This window comes from Prunus avium, chromosome 4, assembly GCF_965620075.1.
Source record: "Prunus avium chromosome 4, drPruAviu1.hap1.1, whole genome shotgun sequence".
Classification (NCBI taxonomy): domain Eukaryota; kingdom Viridiplantae; phylum Streptophyta; class Magnoliopsida; order Rosales; family Rosaceae; genus Prunus; species Prunus avium.
The window spans coordinates 16,879,157-16,897,953 of NC_142287.1; the positions used below are offsets into that span (position 1 = coordinate 16,879,157).

General features: G+C 38.6%; 1 pseudogene; it reads left to right on the forward strand.

Annotated features, from left to right (window-relative positions):
- The first annotated feature begins 13,599 nt into the window (after positions 1–13,599).
- On the forward strand, positions 13,600–18,797 carry LOC148294922 (uncharacterized; annotated as a pseudogene).

Genomic DNA, 18,797 nt, shown 5'->3' on the forward strand with positions numbered 1-18,797 from the left:
TCTTGTTGGTTCTATTCCTATTGGCTTTTCTTATGTTCTACAAGTTGAGGCATTCGGTCTCCCACACTCTACCATTAATACTACTAGACTATTTGAAATTATTCATACTCCTTCATTGTTAGATTGTTGGTCAAAATTTGGAAATTAAAATTACCCCCTAAAGTTAAACTTTTTTAATGGATTTTCTTACAACGTAGACTTAATACTAGAGAAGGACTTTCTCATTTTACTTCTATTTATCCTCTTTGTTCTTTCTGTAATATGGCCCAGAAACTCTGACTCATCTATTTTCCTCATGTACTTAAGTTATGTTGCTCAACTTTGGTATCAACTTAACCATATTTTGGAGTTATTAGTCTTTCGGCTACTAATAATAATGATTTTTTTTTATTTTTATAAAAGATGGTGTTTCATTAAAAGGAACATTACATGTTAGGAACTAACATGTTGACGGTAGCCTCATTAAAACTTTCCCAGACAAAACAAAACTCCGGGATAGGAAAGAGTACCACACATGCTATTGACTAAACAGAAGAATCAAACAACTTATACGAAACAAACAAACCTAAAATCCAACCACAAAACCCTTAAAACAACTCCCATCACTATGTAGGTACTCTCAAAGAAGTCCTCCTATGATCTAGAAAAAGCATCATAATTCTTCGTACACAGTCAAAAACGTACTATGGGTATTAGAATAGATCCAACCAATCACCCAAATGCAAAATCATTGAAACACATCACATCACTAAGCAGGTATTGTCAAAGAAAGCCTCCTATGATCTAAAGAAAACATCATACTTCTTCGTACAAAGTAAAAAAAGTATTGTGAGCATCATAACAGATCCAGTCAAACACCAACCCCCACCTCCAATTTTGATGATCCAAAACCCCATTTGATAAGCAAGGGAGACCAAGATTGGCCTCTTAGCCGAAAGAAATTTCCGAAGAAAGATCTTCATAGTAGGATCGGTCATCAGTTGCCAAGCACACTATAACACCCCCGACCCAGTTTAATCGTTTTATTCAATTTATTTCTATTTCTAAATATACAATTTTGCCCTTAGGGTAGGGGCACTTTAGTTACTTTTTAAGCCGGAAGGATTTTGGGGATTTGAGTGGCGCCATTGCGTAGAGCTCTCTCTCATGAGTTCATAGACACGTAGTGGGCTCACTTTTGAAGTTGGGTCTTAAAACAGATCAGCTCTCTCTCTCTCTCTCTCTCTCTCTCTCTCTCTCTCTCTCTCTCTCATTTTTTCTCTCCTCCCCCATGCACTCTCTCTCTCCTTTGCGAAAACAGACTGGCCACTTTGGCTGGCGTTTTCTCCTCCATCTGACCACAGTTGGCGACGCCACGACTCACAATCTCTTCATCTCTTCCTCATCTACACATCCATACCCATTTCCACCTTTGAAATTCCAAGTTTGGTCGCAATTTTGGACTGAAACCAACCCAAAAACCCTCATTCGTTGCCTGACTGTTTGTGCGATTTTCGGCGATTTCGGAGGCCAAAATCGTCGAACCAGGTATGAAACTTCATCTAATCTTCATGCTCTACCTGTTTATGTGCGTGGATTGGGTTAATTTTGAGGTTTTAGAGATCGATTTTAAACCCCATATTATGCCAACGGTTTCGGCTTCATTTCGGCTAATTTCGATTAGTTTTTGGTCGTGGTCTAAGAACAAATTGTATCCCTACATAGTTTGATTCTAATGGTATGGGTATTGACTGGCAATTAGGAGTTTTTTGGTTACCGAAATTTTCTCAAGACACCGACGCTCTGCCGGTGGATGGTGGCGGCGCGTGAGCCACTAGGTGTCAGCCCATTGTGTTCTAAAACACTCCCCACGTCGTCCCGAGCATGACGGTATGCTCGGATTTGGAATTGGTTGTTGTTTGACTATCGAATGGATATTGCGCCTATTAAGAGATATCCGAATTTGATAGGTTTGGACCATTCGATCAGTCCCAATTTCAATTATGTTGTTCTATATACCTCTAGGATTGTGTAGGAACTCAGGAATCGAGAATCGAAGTCCCGGATACTCCGAATCAATGATTCTAGGTATAGGCGAAACGATTGCCGTCCAATTGTGCGATTCGCTTAGATCGAGGCCAAACTTACACAACTTGTTTAGTGGACTTTGTTGGACTTATAGGAACTTTCGGATAAAAAATCAGAGGTCTTGGTCCCCGTGGGCTCAGTTGACCAAAAATGGGAAGTTTGACCAAACTGTTGGCCGCGTGTCTTTTGAGATTGTCTCGTTCTTTGGGGTAAGTACTAGAATGGCCTTAGGACCTTTCTAAAGTTGTGTACACACGTTAAGTTTTTGAGAACTAGGGTTTCGAATTTAAATTCTCGGTTGAGGTCAATTAGTGAGTTTTGTAAGTGATTGGACAATTGTTTTAATTGTGCATTGCTTTCGGAATATTGGAATGTATGTATTTATGTGTGTGTTTATTTGTGATACAAATTGGATTATGGGGATGGTGTGAATTGATGCATGATTTGATGTTGAATGACGATAGTTTTTGTGCTCAGCTAGAATTCGATTTTGATGGTGGAAAACTGAATGGTTTGGAAATTAGTATTTGGTTAATGGAGTTACGAAAATGTGCTATCGGATTGGTTTCGGCTTTTACACTGTGACTTAAGAATTGCAGAGAATATTATAGTTATTATTAAAGTATATAGATTGGATGATATGGGGTTCGATTACGAAAGTATTTTATGGAAATTGCATGTGTAAGCAAGTTTTGATAATTATTTGATTGATATTTTGGGTCTTTATGGAATTTATGCCTTCGAGAGTTTATTTTCTTTACTATGAATAAATATTTGGGTACATTGAAATATTGAAAATTTGGAAAATTTGAATTAAGGGAGGGTATATTATATTATATTATATATGGGTTTATGAAAGTGGATTTCAGATTTTGGCTATGGGTTACACGTCATCATATGTACCTCCCCTTGGATACTAGTACTTGGATACTGATACTTGAAAACGATGGATACCTGGGAAATGATGGATATTGGATATATTGGAAACCAGGCACCCTTAGCGAGATGTACCGTGGGCCCTTGGCGAGGCAGTCTGCACGTTCAGCCGCACGAGTAATGAGGATTCTGTTGTGCGTGTCTAGGAGCCCAGTACCCCGGTTGGACGGTTCGTTCCCTGGCCACATGGTTATTGAGGATTTTTCCATGTGGTCTAGTCAAACAATCCCCCGATTGGATTGTTTTCCCCTAGTACATGACGTGCGCCATGATATGTACCTCCCCGGAACAATGATATTGGAAACATTAGATATGGATACTTGGATATGTCGGAACCCAGACACCCTTGGCGGGGTGTTTCATAGGCCCTTGGCCAAGCAGTCTGCGCGCGTAGGACTTAATATAGCCGCAGGAGTATTGAGGATTTTGCTATGCGTGTATGGGAGCCTAGTCCCCCGATTGAACGGCTCGTTCCCTAGCCACTTGGTTATTGAGGATTCTTCCATGTGGTCTAGTCAAACAATCCCCTGATTGGATTGTTTTCCTGGTACATGATGATGGTGTGGGGTATATATATATATATGTGGGAAAATATGTGGATCCGTTTCCGGGTTGTGGTTTCTTGAGTATGTGCATTGTGAGTGCTCTGCACAGGTGCGATCATTGTTATGACGTTTAGACAGTGTTGTTTTGCAATATATGCCTTGGATAGGGTATTGTTGTGGGAAATAAATGATTTTAGAAAAGTAATTTGAGTTTCAAAGTAAACGGTTAGTTTTAAAAGAGTTATGTATAGTACGTGTGAGTTTTTACAGGGAAATTGTTGTAAGTTATGGAGCATGGGAAGAAAGGAATTTATAAAATATTTAGTTATATACCTTGTGGAAATTGAAGTTGAGAATAAATCTAAATTTAATTATTGGTTTTACTTGGACAATATATGTATATTTTCCGAATTGTGATCATTTTTAGTTAAAAGAACTACGTGTGGCTTGATCCCTTGGTAAGGTATGTAGGCAACCTAGGTTAATCTAAGTGTAGCCGCAAATTGATCTGTTTGAGTTTTATTTGATATGTTCTAGTACATTGTATTAAAGGATTGTTTATGAGGCCGGAGGCCCATTTTGTAAACCCTGTGTGCTACTGCATTGTGTGTGTAGGTAGTTGGTTGTTATTCTGTTTGTTTTTATAGGTGAAAAATTTGGTAAAGTCCATTTTTCAGGGGAGACTCTGCTGAAATTTTGGTAGGAGTCTCGGCCCCATTTTTCCTTACTTTCGGAGAAGGGGACTATTTTAATAAGTGGGTCCATCATAGGTTAGTTGTCAGACGGGAAGCAAGGTTTGCTATGGATTTCGAGGTGGAATCCTAGGCGGGTCTTGTCACCCACGGACATTCCATAGGAGAATTATTAGGGAGACCTTGGAGACCCCTCAAGGCTGGTCTCCTCCCTCTTGTCAACAAAATCTTGGATGCAAAAACTACGCTTACCAGAAAAAGCCATGCCAATAACAATCAGATGCCCAACACCAGTTTTCGCACGCTTCTGATTCCCACTTGGTGTCGCATACTTGTCACCCCCTTAAGTAGAAAAGGCGGTGGCCACCTCCATAGCATTAAGTTGGAGACCCCTAACTAGAGGCTAGCTCCTTGGGAACCCAGAAAGGAAGCCGACGCAGCCACCCCACGGAGAACAAAAGAGCAAAAAAATGTCGTACACAATACACCAAGAAGAACCCAAAGAGATAATTAGAGAAGACTAAGAGAGACGGTGCAGAGAAAAAGTAAAGAAAACTGGAGAAACCCTAACTCTAGCCGTCAAGGCTCTCCTCGTGTGAACGAGAGAGCGACCCTAATAATAATGATATTATTGATTGGATTTTCTCCATTTGGAACCAAGTCTCTCCCTATTTTTTGGAAAGGTTCTTCATCGTGTGTTGGAAGATTTAGCATCAGCGTAATCAATTTCTTTTTCAAAATAAACGGCATGATATTGTTAATGCTACTTCTCATATTAAAACTTTTTAAATTCACCTCTTTCAAAATGTCTTAAAAATTAATTTTCACGGTTCTATTCTCTCTAATGTACAATCGGTTGTAGGTTTTATTATTTATGAAAATTATGCTCGTCTGCTTGTTGTTGGTACTATTCTTATTGGCTTTTCTTATGTTCTACAAGTTGAGGCATATTCACTCTCTGGCACTCTTTAATTTGAGCTTCTATATTGTGTTGTAAGTAGTTAATAATTGAAGGAGACTCCAAGATTCTCATTCAAATCCTTCAGTGATATATTCAACTTTGTACATTGATTCATGATATTTGGTCTATGCTGCAAAATTATCATCAAAGTTTCAGTCCATCATATCTTTCGAGAAACCAATATGGTTGCTAAGAAATGACATTTTATTGAAGAAACTTGTATATGGTTTCCATATCTCCCTACATATATCTTGTCTAGAGTTAACTTTAATTTGTATGGTTTTCAAATCCAACGTGTATCTTCATTGTAACTTTTTTTTATTCGAAAAAACTTCTTTTTGCGTTTGACCTTGATTGACTTCCTATATAAGTTTTTCAATACAACATCTAAGCTTCTTTTGTCTGGTTCTCACTACTTAAGAAAATACAATGACAATGTTTGAAGTTTAGGATAAATGATCTATACTAGTGAAGAGACTCGAAGGCTTTTAATCACTCACTCAACCAGTATTACCATTCCAAGAGTGGTGGAAAGCTCGACTTACGGTATGGTTTATTTTAACTTAGAATAATGATTAGCAACTTTTGTTCACTCTCAAAAAATAAAATTATACATTCCGTAAAGTGTTATATTTCTACAAGTTAAAAGAGAAAATGAAACTTTTGGAGAGCCAATAACTGTTCCTAATGGCATTACGAATAAATAATTAAGTTATAATTTTTTTTTAGTACAAGCGATAGTCTAAACTAGAAGGGAGGTTTTTTTTTGGGTGAGAAATTCTGGTATTGCATTCGTAATTCAGCCAAACTAGCCACTATTTACAAAATGGCCAATATAAACTACCCACAAAGGGCCATTACATTAATGGAGCGATCTAACATTAAAATTAAGACAATCTAGGGCTCCTCCTCTAACGATCACACGGGATCGAAGAAACTCTGGCATAGACATCCTAACGAAGAGTGCAAATTTAGAACAACCCACTACAAGAAAATTGAGTATTTATGCACGCCGTAAATGTTTTTTTTCGTCCTCTTTTTATAGCATGCATTCACAGCATGCCTTAAATGGATTTTTTCTTTCCTTTTTTACTGTGTGCTTTCATGTGGTTTGATACATTTACATTTCCCACTCACAGCCCCTTTGGATTTGATACATTTACATTTTTATCTGAGCAAGGGCAACAAGCTATCCCTAATGTGGCATTTGGGTGGGGACTCTTCAATAAGGTGAACTTCAATGTAATAACCCGATCCTAAATTAATATTTAATTATTAATTTATTCAAGTAAAAGACAATTTTACCCTATGAATATTTTAATAGTTTCAAAGTTGACTTTTTGTTCGGAAAGGAATTTGGGGATTTCAATTGTACCGTTACATAGAGCACGTCAAGATGAGCCCATAGACACATAATGGGCTCGAATCGGAGTTGTAACGAAAAAGATACGATCACAATACCATCAGTGGCATAATCATAATATTTTCGAAAATGTTTTTAAAAAAATCAGAAACCATTTTCTCTCCCTCTCTCTACGCCCACCCCCCTCGAATTTTTTTTCTCTCCTCCACCACCGCCACCACACGCCGCCATTCTTGGCTGCACTGGTCCCAAAAGAACCACCTCACTTCCCTCTACTAACCCCACCCCTCCACAGCCTTGATCCGCCGATGCCGTCGCCAGAAACAACCACGAAACAGGCCGGTTCCGACAGTTTTTTTTTTAAATTTCGGGACCTCGTTCTCCCACTTCCTGCCACCATTTTCGTCGATCAAGGTATGCTTTCTCAATCTCTCGAGGTGTTCTAGCTGATGGTTGTGTAGGATAGGAGAAATTTCTGCGTTTTGGAGGGTAAATAAGCGATTGAAAATCTGCCGGTTTTGGGCCATTTTCGTCGACTTTTTGGGGTAGGTCCAAGAACAAAAGTTGCTCCACTCTATATGGTGATCATGTAGGTATAAGTCTTGACCAGCGATTTGGAGATTTTTCGATCGCTGGAATCGCTTCGGGCAGCCACGCGCTACCGGCGCGTGTGGCGGCTCGTGGGCCACTTTTTGGCCAGTCTTAGGGTCCTAAAATACTCCCCATGTCGTCCCGAGCACGACGGTATGCTCGGATATGAATTTGGATATCGTTTGATCGTCGATCAGATATTGCATATTAGGCGTTATCCGGGTTCGATATGTTCGAACCGTTGGATCGACTTCATTTTGAAATATGTTGATCTAGGTATTCCTAGGATCGTGTAGGATTTCACAGATCGTGAGTCGGAGCCCTGGATTTTCCGATTCAATAACTTAAAGTTTGCGTTAAACGATAACCGTTCGATCATGAGCAATCCGACCGTTCGATTTGGACCAAACTTGCAAGGTATGTTTAGTAAATTGTGTTAAACCTATAGGAACTCTCAAATTGGTAATTGGAGGTCGTGGACCCCATGAGGTGTCGGGTTGACCATTTTGGGAAATTAATCACTTATTGGATCTCAGGTCTTTTCAGACCATTCCACCTGTTAGAAATGTTAGAAATGGGCCTAGGAACATTCCTAAATTACGTACACGCACTTTTGAGGCTGGGGTTCAAAGTTTTGATTAAATATCCATGGTTGAGGAATTTTATTAATTAAATGTTTTTAATTGCTTAAATAGGTACTCGGGCTTTTTCGAACCCGCAGGAAGGACCCTCAAAGGGTCAAGCTAGCTCGGACGCTCAGTGAGTGGACTTTTTTTTAATAAATGGATTTTATGCAATTAAAGTTTCATTAATTGAGCTTCAATGATTTATTTATGATTATTACTTTCCAAGCATAAATATTCGAATTCAAATATTTTGATTAAATTCTATTTATGTTTATTTACGAATAACTTGGAAAGTAGGAAAGGAAATAATAATAGGATATAAGGATTTAATGAGAAATAGAATTATGATTTTTCAGGAAAGGATTTTAAACCACCATATGTACCCAAAATGTTGCCTTCAGATAAATTGTTGCCTTCGATTATAATAATGTCCATGGACATTCTAGTTGCCTTTGGTTGAGTCAGCGCGAGTTTGACATTTGCCCCACGAGTCTTAGGGATATCCGAACCGTGAGGAGCGAGGATGCGGCTCAAGTTGACCAAGTGTCTCCCGAGTCTTACAAGGAATGCGGCTCGGGTTGACTTGTGTCACCAAGGCCTGCGAGGATGTGTCGTATTATGTGACACAAGGAATTGACGACATAATGTGGGAAATAAACAGAAAATCATGGAATTGACGGATTTATTATGGGTACACCTAGGTGGAGGAAAGTATTTCTTTACAATGTTTTCAAAATATTTTGATGATTCGATTGAATGCATGATTAATAATATGCATTTAAATATGCATGTTTTAAATTCTTGTACGAATATAGAAAAGGAATATAAGTGAATTTTCTAAATGGTTTTAATAGTCGGGTTAGTATGTTAATGCTTTATTTTCCAAAACTTTATTTTTGTCCACTCACACTTTTAAATATTTTGCGCCCCTAGGCAGTAGTCGTGTACTCGAGCACCAGCACAAGGCGGTCGTCACTCTTCATTCCTCCTTTTTCTTTATTTTATGTAGGATATTTTGCAGTGATCTTGTTATTTAATTGTAATTACTGAATTAGTTGCTCTGAAATTACCCTAGGATTCTGTAAGGCATGAGGCCATAAAGATTGATGGTTGGTTGCATGAATCCTTTTATTTTGCATGCTGAATGGTTGGGTTATAAATTGCTTTTCGTGCAGGTGTAAATTTTTGGAAAACAAACATTTACAGGGGAGACTCTGTCGAATTTTTGGCAGAAGTCAAACTTGAAGTTAATTTTGTTTGTTGTTGGAAGGGCAATTTGGTCAAATGAGTTTGGCACTTGCCAGGTGTCGGACATGCATAGGGTTCGGCGCATATTCCAAAGTGGAATTCAAATCGAGTCCTGTCATTCAATGACTATTTTCATGGTCATGATAATCCAACATGAGGGATTTTGGGGTTAGGCAGGGGTCACCCCACAGGTATTCAAACATTATTATTAAGACATTATCGTGGAGCTCAATGTGGAAAACAAGGTGATCGGTTCATAATTGTATATCATTTTGTACCCTTCTAGCTTATGATTTGGTTATGTTATTGAGTTAAACTTGTGCTTTTAATTCATTTTCTATTTTGATAAGTCCATAATTTCATACACTTGCATGCCTTCTTTACTTAGTGATTTTGCTTAGTTTCTCTTTATTTTGAGTCACTTACCTATGTTTGTGTATTTTGTAGGTTAAGATAGCAAGAGATAACATTTGATGCAATCCATGCATGTTAAGGGCTGATTGGCATATGAGGAATATGAGCTTAAAGACAAACACATTTTGGCTACAACCCCTTTCCAGCCCAATTTCGCAGGTCAACTTCTTGGCCTTGGATCAGCATGCTATGGGGCTCGAATGAGGTGAAGATCTTCATGAAACTTGTTCCAATGGGTGTCTACTACAACATATCCAAATTTCAGCCCAATTGGACATTTGTGGAGTGCTCAGCCCGTCCAACACCCAACCCTGCTCAGGAGGATTTGCAGCTGCCAGCTTTGAGCCTTGTCTCCTCCTTTAAGCCATGTGCCTCACCCATGCTGCAACTGACTTTGGATCCAACATAATGAGTGAAGTGGGGAGGCATTCCAGCTATGAAATTCTAAAGGAGCAAGTTGGTACATGCTGGAGTTATTATAGAGAAAGCATGTGCATGCATGTAAAGCAAAGAAATGAAATGAAGTCAATTCCAGTCTCTGTTCAGCTGCCAACTTGCAAGGCCCAAAACGCACACTTCTACCGCTCCGATGGGAATACTTTCTTCATAGAAGTTGTTCCAATGGGTGTCTAGTATAACATATCCAAATTTGAGCACCATTGGATACGTTTTGAAACCTCTGGCCTTCCTACACCAAGACTGGTTCAGAAAACTCGTTTTTCAGCAACCAAAAGGCAACCACATGGGTTGGCAACCAAAAGGCAACCACATGGGTTGGCAGCAAAGGCAGCCACAACTGATCACCTTTGAACCCATGTGAAGATGCTTGAGGTGCAGCAGCAAAAGATGAAGGATGGTGTGGAAATCCATCATGATGTTCCTCCCTCTTAGCCCTATAAATAGAGAAGCCTTCAAGCTTCAAATCACACCCCAAGGGGGGGAGCTCTCAAACACTTCTCTAGAGCTCCCTTCCCTTCTCTCCCTCAAATTCTCTTAGTTTCCTTTCAAGTTGTCAATTGTTGTAGTAAAATGAGTTTACTTAATTTTCCTTCAAGTTTTTCTTAGTTTCACTTTACTTTTATTTGTAATGTACATTCTTTCTTAAGTATTCAAGTTTAATTAGTTTCCAAGTTTCAATTATGGTTTTTGTTCTTATTCATTATGCTTATAAGTTAATAGGCTAGTTTGAATGATTGATCACCATTTAGGCTTGCATGTTAGCTATCTTGGTTTGAATTAAGAGTAGACACCATGCTTTAATTCGAATTGAACTATGAATAAGAAGAGTATGTATGGACATTCGACAACAGGGATTAGATACATGCTTGGTTGTTTAAATTGTTCTTCTATGCTTAATGGGTTCCTAATGCTTAGTTTTAGGTTAGACAACAAATGATCAAATTAGGGAATTAGGAACACAAGGTTATGACCAAACACCATGGCTTAATCATACTTTAGCTAGAATCAATCACCTTGTGTTCCTAATTCCCTAATTTGATCATTTGTTGTCTAACCTAAAACTAAGCATTAGGAACCCATTAAGCATAGAAGAACAATTTAAACAACCAAGCATGTATCTAATCCCTGTTGTCGAATGTCCATACATACTCTTCTTATTCATAGTTCAATTCGAATTAAAGCATGGTGTCTACTCTTAATTCAAACCAAGATAGCTAACATGCAAGCCTAAATGGTGATCAATCATTCAAACTAGCCTATTAACTTATAAGCATAATGAATAAGAACAAAAACCATAATTGAAACTTGGAAACTAATTAAACTTGAATACTTAAGAAAGAATGTACATTACAAATAAAAGTAAAGTGAAACTAAGAAAAACTTGAAGGAAAATTAAGTAAACTCATTTTACTACAACAATTGACAACTTGAAAGGAAACTAAGAGAATTTGAGGGAGAGAAGGGAAGGGAGCTCTAGAGAAGTGTTTGAGAGCTCCCCCCCTTGGGGTGTGATTTGAAGCTTGAAGGCTTCTCTATTTATAGGGCTAAGAGGGAGGAACATCATGATGGATTTCCACACCATCCTTCATCTTTTGCTGCTGCACCTCAAGCATCTTCACATGGGTTCAAAGGTGATCAGTTGTGGCTGCCTTTGCTGCCAACCCATGTGGTTGCCTTTTGGTTGCCAACCCATGTGGTTGCCTTTTGGTTGCTGAAAAACGAGTTTTCTGAACCAGTCTTGGTGTAGGAAGGCCAGAGGTTTCAAAACGTATCCAATGGTGCTCAAATTTGGATATGTTATACTAGACACCCATTGGAACAACTTCTATGAAGAAAGTATTCCCATCGGAGCGGTAGAAGTGTGCGTTTTGGGCCTTGCAAGTTGGCAGCTGAACAGAGACTGGAATTGACTTCATTTCATTTCTTTGCTTTACATGCATGCACATGCTTTCTCTATAATAACTCCAGCATGTACCAACTTGCTCCTTTAGAATTTCATAGCTGGAATGCCTCCCCACTTCACTCATTATGTTGGATCCAAAGTCAGTTGCAGCATGGGTGAGGCACATGGCTTAAAGGAGGAGACAAGGCTCAAAGCTGGCAGCTGCAAATCCTCCTGAGCAGGGTTGGGTGTTGGACGGGCTGAGCACTCCACAAATGTCCAATTGGGCTGAAATTTGGATATGTTGTAGTAGACACCCATTGGAACAAGTTTCATGAAGATCTTCACCTCATTCGAGCCCCATAGCATGCTGATCCAAGGCCAAGAAGTTGACCTGCGAAATTGGGCTGGAAAGGGGTTGTAGCCAAAATGTGTTTGTCTTTAAGCTCATATTCCTCATATGCCAATCAGCCCTTAACATGCATGGATTGCATCAAATGTTATCTCTTGCTATCTTAACCTACAAAATACACAAACATAGGTAAGTGACTCAAAATAAAGAGAAACTAAGCAAAATCACTAAGTAAAGAAGGCATGCAAGTGTATGAAATTATGGACTTATCAAAATAGAAAATGAATTAAAAGCACAAGTTTAACTCAATAACATAACCAAATCATAAGCTAGAAGGGTACAAAATGATATACAATTATGAACCGATCACAAGGAGCGGAAATTACGGATGTGGAGCTTGAGGAACGTGGGAAAAATCAGAAACATGTGTCATAATGGACGTTTATAAAAGGAAATAAGGGGAGAAAAAAAAAATCACAACTCAGAAAACAAAAAACCTAGCCTAATTTTCATCTATGAGACTTATCATATTTTAGCATTGACTAGGTGTATTATTTTTTGTTATTAATTAAATTCATTCATGCCGTCGAGTTTTATTATAAGGTAAATCCAGCCCATGCCATTTTGAATTCCTGGATCCATCCCTGGTCGCCGTTGACCAGAAGAGGTACCTCACACCTCTCTCTCTCTCTCCCCATCTTCAATTTATTGATTTTCCCTATAATTTCGGTGGAAAAAAGAGGGGTGTTGTGTTGGGTTATTGTGCATTGATGATATTTTTTTGGGTGATTTGGGGGGAGAGAAATAGGAGAATCTTTGAGAATTCTAAAGAAAAGGAGATTGACCAACTATGGGATTGGGTTCATTTTTGGGTGTGGCTTTGTGCTCTAAATTTGTCAGATTTTAAGGACATTAATATTCGCTTTGTTCTGATTGTTCTTGTTGGCTCTCTTGTGAAATAAAATTTCATTTCTTTTAATATATATAGCTGTTAATCTTTTTTTTTTTCCTTATGTTTTTTTTTTTCATGTAATCTAGGTCAAAAATGAGATGAATGTCATGAGACAGATTGTTGCTTTGAATGTGCTGGAGGAGTAGCATATTTGGTGCAATAAGCTTATACTTGCTGATATTTTCTTTCTTTCAACTATATGCTGGTTCAATTATTTGTATATGCTTTAGGTTCAACTATGTACTTGTTCCAGTAGGTGTTATCTCAAATCAGTGAAGGTGTCATCTTTAACTTGATATTGTTTTGTGTGATCAGTTTTGTCCTGTGGGGGATGCTTTATATGAAATATATCTACATAACCATTATTAGGACTAATAATTACTTGTATGACATGTTTGAAGTGGTTACTTATGTTTTGTCCTCATTGTTTTGTGATGTATATTGATTCCCTTATTCGTATTAATTCATCCATGTCTGTGGACATTTCAAGGAAAGACAAAAAAAAGCCATTATGGATAAAGAATGGGTGTACCTTTCAAGGTTAATTTTAAAGTCCCAAACTTTAGATATTAAGATAGTGTATATTACATATATAATTCCTTAGTAGAATGATGAGTTTTTTTATTATAGAGATTCTAGTGCGTATCATGATGGGGCCAAAAGGATTGTTGATATGGTTCAAGCTAATAACAGGGATCCAGAAAAGATTCAATGCCCTTGCAGTTGTTGTTTAAACCTACAACATCACCATTATGTATAGTTTATGGGCACTTGGTTATGAATGGAATGGATCCAACGTATACTAGGTGGATCTTTCATGGGGAAGAACGAAGTTCATCAGTACAAGATGAATATAGGGAAATGCCAGAGACATATTTCATGTATAGAGATGCATTCCTTCAAGATGATGATGTTGTTGAACCTACACAAGATAGAGAAGAGCTGGATTTTAAAATTTTAGTGGATGATGTAGAACTCCCCTTACACACAGGTTGTTCTTACACAAAGATGTCTGCAATTGTTGTCTTATACAAGTATAGGGCTAGGCATAGTCTAACTGATATAGCTTTTGACGGGCTTCTTCATCTTCTTCATAGTTTTCTACCACGTGATAACAGACTTCCAAATTCTTTGTATGCAACCAAAAAATTACTCAATGGTTTTGATCTAGGATATGAGAAGATAAATGCTTGTGTGCAAGATTTCTGTTTATTCAGAAAAGATTTAAAGGACTAGGAGACATGTCCAAAGTGTGGTTCTTCACGGTGGAAAATTAATGAACGTACCAAAAAAATTCAACAAGGAGTCCCTGCAAAGATCTTGCGTTACTTTCCAATCATACTAAGATTTAGGAGAATATTTAAGTCACCTGAAAAGGTAGAACAATTAACACGATATTACACTAATAGAAGTTATGACGGCAAGATGTGACATCCAGTTGACGCATTGGCAAGGAATAGGATTGATAATAAGTGGCCTTCTTTTGCTTCAGATCCACATAATCTTAGACTCGGCCTTTCATTCGATGGATTTAATCCTTTCGTTGATCTTAGTTCTAAATATAGTTGTGTAGGGGTCTTTTTCTTCCGGCAGCTACTACGGGCCTGGGTTGCTGTAAATAGCAAAATGGATGAAATTGCCCCTTGAGCCTGAGTTCAGAGATCAAGCCCCAAGAATGCTTCGAAAGGACAGTAAGGCCTTAGGAAACACCTTGGTTACCTTCACCAACAAAAATAACAACAGCTTACAGATAAATTCTTGGCTTAGCATGAGAAGCTTGTGGCATGGGAGCAAAATCGACATGAGTTGAGCACCGAAGAGAAAACTGAGTGTTCTTGGGAGAAAAAGGGGGTATTAAGGTAGGAGATGGAGAGTTTGCAAAGAGGTTTGGCTGAGAAAGGAGGGAAGGAAAGGAAAAGATGGCTTGGGCGCTATTTCCGGCAGCTCGACAGTGACTCTGTCAAATGTCAGAATAGCATGACAAAGGGGAAAGTTGAGGGAGGAGATGAACTAAGCAAGAAAATTGTTGGGTTTTGCATGCAAGAGAGGAAGCTTGCTCTCTGGTTGTGTATTGTTCTTTGTTGGGTAGAAGAGGCCCTATTTATAGGCGCTGGAAGCCATCTGTTTCCAAGAAACCCTAATGACTTCCTTCCTATTTTTCCAAGCTTTTCCATTCCTTTCTCTCCTCATCCTTTCAATCATCTTCTTGTGGTGAAATCTACTCTGCTCCTCTGCATAAAATCAGGGATTTTGGGAGCTCAAGGCCCCCTTTCCCACAGCTGCCTCTATGAAGAATTCCTATTTTCATCCCTCTCCTTTTTCTTCTTTTCTCCTCTTTCCATGGCCAGATCTGATGAAGAAAAGAAATGGCTATGTATGCTGGTTCGAAAAGTGGCATCCTTCCCTGCGCACCAATATCCCTTGGTCCTTTGGATGTTGTAGCTTGGAACTTGTTCCTTCCTGCGCTGAAGCCTCTCAGTAGCTCTGCGCACGTGGTCCTCCCAATTTCCTTCGTGGCTTTCTGCTTCAGCCAAGTGCTGGAGCTTTGCAGCTCTTCTATTGTAATTGTATGGGCCAAGTTGGTTTATTGAGTAAGTGGGCTATCTCTTTCAAGCATTGGGCTTTTTATGGTTGAGTCAATAGGCTATTTTGGTTGGGCTATTTTGGTTAGGATATTTTGGTTGGGATATTTTCTCTTTGTGCTCACCCACATGTTTGGGCCTAAGAAATGGGCCTGAGTTCCGAGGCTCCCAAGCAACCCCGGGACTTCCATTTCTTGGCCCATCAATGGGCCTCATGTCAACTTATTACCATCCATACCACAACCCACTCAAGCAAGCCCCAGGCATCTTGCGTGGCTTGGACCCAGTTAAGCTTGTAGCGTGGCGTGTTGCTTATTTGCTTGGCGTGGCATGTGTGCAAGCGCATATGACGAACTTTCACGTGCCCAAATCGAGTTTCTTCTCGGTAAGGTATTGCATTGGGCCGAGAATTTATTTGGGCCGAACCGTGACTTTTTTGGGCCTCAACAAGTTGTTGGCCCGTGATTTTGGTTGCATATGATCTCCCCCCATCTCTATGCATATCCAAGGAGAATTTAATGTTGACATTACTCATCCCAGGGGCAACGCAACCAGGAAATGATATAGATGTATATTTGGAACCACTTGTAGAAGATTTGAAAGAGCTATGGATCAATGGCGTAAGTGTTTATGATGCTTTGAACAAGTCCACATTCAATTTGAAAGCTGTATTGATGTGGACAATAAACAACTTTCCAGCTTATGGGAATTTTTCTGGATATTCCACGAAGGGTGAGAAAGCATGTCCAGTGTGAGGGGGTTGACACATGTTCAAAGTGGCTGACTCATAGTAGAAAGTGTGTGTACATGAATCATAGAAGGTTTCTTGCACACAACCATCCATTTCGGGGAAAAGCAGGGTGGTTTGATGGAACTATAGAATGTGGACGAAAGCCTAGAACATTAATCAGTTCAGAAGTTCTTAAAGTAGTGAAGAATTTAAATAATGATTGGGGAAAAGCAAAGAAAAAGATCAAGAAAAAAAGGAAGCGAGAGACAGATAAAGATTCTATATAGCCTTGGAAAAAGAAATCAGTTTTCTTTGAGTTGCCATATTGGGAGGTTTGTCATTTTACCTCTTATTTTTATTCAATTTTATTAGGACTTCATACTTTCTTTGTGTTTCTTTGGGAGGTTTATTGCTAAAGTTGATATATCCTTTCTTTGTGTTGTTGACATTATTATTACGTCACAATTTGGAAGTAATGTACATCGAGAAAAATGTTTGTGAGAGCATTGTTGGCACTCTCTTGAATATGAAGGGAAAAACAAAGGACAACTTGAAATCTCGTAAGGATTTGAAAGATATGGTAATTCGAAAAAATCTGCATCCGGATGATGATGGGGCTAGTTGTAAAGTAGGATCATTCACGCTCTCAAAACAAGAGAAGCATTTTTTTTGTAAAAGGATCTTAGATCTAAGATTGCCAAATGGTTATAGCTCAAACATTGCAAATCGTGTATCATTACAAGATTGTAAGATTTTAGGCCTTAAGTCCCACGACTATCATGTCCTAATTCAGCAAGTATTGTCGGTAGCATTAAGAGGCCTTCTACCAAAGGGACCAAGGGTTGCAATATTCCGACTATGTGCATTTTTCAATGAAGTATGTCAAAGAGTGATTGATAAAAATAAATTGGAAGTGCTTGAAGATGATGTTGCAGAGACGTTGTGCATGCTTGAAAGGTTCTTTCCTTCCTCATTCTTTGACATTATGATTCGCTTACTGATTCACCTTGCACAAGAAGCTCGGTTTGGTGGCCCGGTACAATTTCGTTGGATGTACCATTTCGAAAGGTAATTGGCATATAAGAGATATTGTGATTTAGGTATATGTAGGAACTAAAATATTTCTAATCCATTTTGATTTCTAACTGTCTTGTAATTTAGGTATACTAAAGGGATAAGTAAAAAATCGTTCAAAACCATGAGATGTGGTATGGTGGTAGCTCACCTCATTCCTTAACCATGAGGTTGGGGGTTCGATCCCCGCCCATGGGAATGGAGCGCATTTCATGGCCAGCCGTTTACCTCTATTGGGAGAGCTCCCGCGGCGAAAGGGATTAGTCACTGCTGTCGGCGATGGATACCCTTGGGTCTCACCTAAAAAAATCGTTCAAAACCTGAGGGATGCATAGCAAAAACATATTGAGCTGAAGAGTGCTCACATTTTTGTAGTGGGTATATGAAACAAGCAGTTGAAATTGGAGTTCAACGTAGCCGCAATGAGGATCTGGAAGATGAAAATATAGTTGAGGGATTTCCAATTGGTCAAGGGAAACTAAAAATATTATCTTTAAACTTGTTAAAGATTGCTCATGGTTACGTGTTGACAAATATTTTAGAAGTTGAACCATATATAGAGTAAGTAAGATTAGCATTCTTGATAGTAAGTTTAATAAGTTTAAACTAACTTTATTCACAATCCAAATTTCTTTAACACTTTTTCTTCATATCAGAATGCATTTAAAGGAATTAAAGTGCTCAGATAAGCGTCTTTTGAAGAGTGAAAATCTTACAAAAGAGGCACAAGGCTACATTCAGTGCATGGCTTGAAAATAAAGTTAGAAAGAGTGATAGTAGTAATATGTCAAATTTAATGAAGTGGCTTGCATGTGGTCCTAGAGAACAAGTAACATCGTACTCAGGTTATGTAATAAATGGAAATCGATTTCACACAAAGTATGCTGAGAAAAGTACCCAAAATATTGGTGTTAATGTTGAAGCAAAAACGAAATGTCGATCAAGTGCAAGAGACAGCTCACATGTTAGTGGAAAACTATGTTATTTTGCTGGGCTAACTTTCATTGTGATTGGGCAAACATAAACACTAGTGTCAAAGTTTAAGAGACGTTTACATTAGTTAACCTCCACCAAGGTCAACAACAATTTTTGAATGATCCGTTTATATTGGCATCACAGGCAAAACAAGTGTTTTTTTCTAGAGAAAATGATACATCAAGTTGGTATTGTGTTTTAAAAACACCACCAAGAGGTTTCTATGACTTAGAGAACTTTGATGAGAGTTATTACACGACATCAGTACCATTAGATGTATCACAACTTGACTTAAATATAGATAATCAAGATTATGTGAAACATGATTATGAGGAAATGAACACTTGA